The sequence below is a fragment of the Magnolia sinica genome, chromosome 15, assembly GCF_029962835.1.
Source record: "Magnolia sinica isolate HGM2019 chromosome 15, MsV1, whole genome shotgun sequence".
In the NCBI taxonomy this organism is placed as follows: Eukaryota; Viridiplantae; Streptophyta; class Magnoliopsida; order Magnoliales; family Magnoliaceae; genus Magnolia; species Magnolia sinica.
Genome location: NC_080587.1, coordinates 5160749 through 5164260, shown reverse-complemented (window position 1 = coordinate 5164260; position 3512 = coordinate 5160749). Strand labels below are relative to the sequence as shown.

The 3512-nt window shown below is 39.3% G+C and overlaps 1 non-coding gene across 1 annotated transcript; it reads left to right on the top strand.

Annotated features, from left to right (window-relative positions):
- The first annotated feature begins 3439 nt into the window (after positions 1–3439).
- TRNAE-CUC (transfer RNA glutamic acid (anticodon CUC)) lies at positions 3440–3512 on the top strand. Its single transcript has one exon. It is a non-coding gene; the product is annotated as a tRNA-Glu (tRNA).

The following is a 3512-nucleotide window of genomic DNA, read 5'->3' as shown; positions in this document are numbered from 1 at the left end:
TTCAAATCGGTAACACTCTATCTCTTGTATTTATGCTTTTATAGTACATTACTCATCGCTTTGTACCGTGGTTTTTTTCCACAAAGATTTTTCTACATAAAATTCAGATTGTTTGTGTTTTGGAGTTGTTTGTACGATTGGTAGTATTTTTCTTGATTCATATCTGTGTGCTTCCGCAGTTCCCCAACAAGTGGTATCAGAGCTAACGTTGGGAAACAGATCGAATAAGAAAGCAACATATCAATGGCATCTAACATGAAGTTCGATATAGAAAAATATTTCAGTAAAAATAATTTTGAACTATGGAAAGTTAAGATGACCAGTGTCCTAGTTCAGCAAGGATTGGACGATGTCCTCCTTGAAAAGTAACTGAAATCTATGACTGGAGATGAATGAAACAAGATGGATAAAAATGTGAGAACTTCCATCCAATTGTGCTTAATAGATTAGGTCCTTTATAATGTCAGGAGAGAGAAAATTGTAGCAAGTACATAGACGAATTAGAAAATATCTATGCGAAGAAATCTCTTAAGAATCGTTTGTACTTGAAGCTTTAATTGTTTAATCTGAAGATGGCAGATGAGGCCGATGTTGAGGCTCACATTAGTAACTTCGATAGATTGATTTGTAAATTATTGGATATGGAGGAAACGATGGAAGATAAGGATCAGACATATATTCTGTTGAATTCTCTCTCGGCTTTATATGAGTCGTTCAATGATTCGTTGTGCACTGGTAGAATGACTATTAGCATTGAGACCGTTATTTAATCTCTTCAGTCAAGGCGATGAGAAAGAAAAATGATGACGCGGGTACTTCTACATATGCACTAGTTACGAGGGGGAGAAATTCTAAGTGGGACAGTGGATCTTCACGATCGAGGTCCAAATCCAAAGGCAAGGGCAATGACAAAGGTAAGTTAAAGTATTAGAATTGTGGGATGACCGGGCACATAAAAATGATTGTCATAATCCTAAGTTGAGAAAAAAAGAATTCAAAGGGTTCTTTCAGGGAAGCCAACACTATAGAATCTAGTGAGGAAACAAACGGTAGTGACATGCTCATCGTATCAAAATTCAAGTACTTCGACGAATAATGAATTTTAGATACAGGGGGCTTCGTAGTACATGACCCTTCATCGGAGTTGGTTCACCAGTTATAGTAAGTGCGATCGTGGCTAAGTGTTTATGGGTAATGATAATGCCTGTAAAGTGGTAGGCGTTAGATCGGTGTGCATCAAGATGTTTAATGGCATGTAGCGTATCTTGACCGAGGTGAGACACGTTTCTAATTTAAAGAAGAGTCTGATATATGTGGGAGCACTCGAGGCACTATGGTGCAAATTCATTAGGTTTGATCGTGTCCTTAAAGTTTCAAAAGAGTCACTCATAGTCATAAAGGCACAGATGAATAGAAATCTGTATACGTTCATCAGGAGCACTTTATCAGGTGGAGCTGCATCGTCTGTAGCGGATTTCATGTCTGCATATATGTGGCATACATGCTTGAGTCACATGAGCGAGTGTGGCATGAAGGTACTTTCTAACCATTGTTTAATTCCAGTTTTTAAAAGTATTGATTTTAATATATTAGAGCATTATATATATGATAAACATTCAAGGTTATCTTTTAAGTTTAGTAAACAAGTTTGTAAGGGTGTTCTTGTTATGTGCTTTACAGGCCCCACTATGAAGTATGTCTTTTATCCATGGTGTTCATCCATTTTTACAAATTATTTTGGGGATTGATTCCAAAATCGAGAGGGATATAAATCTTTGACCACACCACAGGAAAACAATAGTGATTGGATATCCACCATTAAAATCCTCCTAAGGCCCACTGTAATGTTTATTTAACATCCAATTTGTTGATTAGGTCATACAGACTTAGATGAAGGGAAAAACAAAGATCAGCTTGATCCAAAACTTTTATGGCCCCCAAAATGTTTTAAATGGTCGACGTTCAATCAACATTGTTTCCTGTAATGTGGTCCAGTTGTGATTGGGATATACCTCATTTTTGGGCTCATACCATAAAATGATCTGGAAAAACAGATGGACGGCATGGATGAAACACATACATCATGGTGGGGCCCATAGAACACCGACCACTAGCCATTGGCTGGTGGCAGGGGAGTAGCCAATCCGTTTTCACTGGTTATCTTTCTCAAAGATTAAAAAATTCTCCTTCCTTTTTAAATAATAATAATAATAATAATACAATAAATCAATGCAGAGGTCTGTTCTGGGCTTCCCACCCCCATGCAATGTATGAAGTAAGCAGCTGCGATGCCATCCCAAGTGGGCCATTTGATATAAACCTTCAATTCAATCACTCTAATTTCTCTTTTTGAGGATATCTTGTTTTGATGTTTAGCTGTAGTTTTCTCTAGTGTTAATTTTGGGCACCTCTAGCCCTGCATGACTAAAAATAAAACCCAACCATGGCTTGTGTTTGGCTGGTACCAAGATCCAGGTGGGCCTAACAAGCCCATCATATATAGCTACTGCTCCTAGATATATAGATGCATAATTTCCTTTCATTATGTGGATTTTAATCTACCACGATCAAGGGCCAATGGGGCCCATTGGGATTTTAGGTCTAGTTTGTTTTGGAAACGGATTGGCTACTCCCCCTGCCACTAGCCGGGTGGCTGATGGTCGGTGCTCTGTGGGCCACACCATGATGTGTATGTTTCATCCATGCCGTTCATCCATTTTTACAAATCAATTTTAGGGTTTGATCCAAAAATGAGAGGGATATAAATCTCATGTGGACCACACCGCAGGAAAACAATAGTGATTGGATATCCAACATTAAAATCCTCCTAAGGCCCACTGTACTGTTTATTTGACATCCAATCTGTTGATTAGGTCATGCAGACCTAGATGAAGGGAAAAAACAAAGATCAGCTTGATACAAAACTTTTATGGGCCCCAAAAAAATATTAATGGTCGACGTTCATTAAAAAATGTTTCTTGTAATGTGGTCCACTTGAAATTGTGATATTCCTCATTTTTGGTACCATACCCCGAAATGATCTATAAAAATTGATGGACGGCATGGATGAAACACATACATCATTTTGGGGCCCACGGAGCACCGAACACCAGCCATTGGCTGGTGGCAGGGGCAGTAGCCAATCTGTTTCCGTTTGTTTTGGGCTGAGTGTAGGACATGGTCTTAAGACTTGGAAGTGTCCGATGCGATTTTTCTGAGTTGTGTCTGAGTTGATAGGACAACGAGTCACGACCTGGTCACCCCACTCAGGTTAGTAGGCCAATTAAAACCCAGCTTGGGCGAGTCATCAGAGTCACCTACTCTTTTAACCATGGCATGGGCCAGTGAACGCACCCAAGGGCCAGCCAGACAGAAATTTAAACCCAAACATCATTGGTTTAGATTGAAATTATTAAAAGTTTTTGCTTAGTTCACAAAATCCATTGTAGTCTAGTTGGTTAGGATACTCGGCTCTCACCCGAGAGACCCGGGTTCAAGTCCCGGCAATGGAA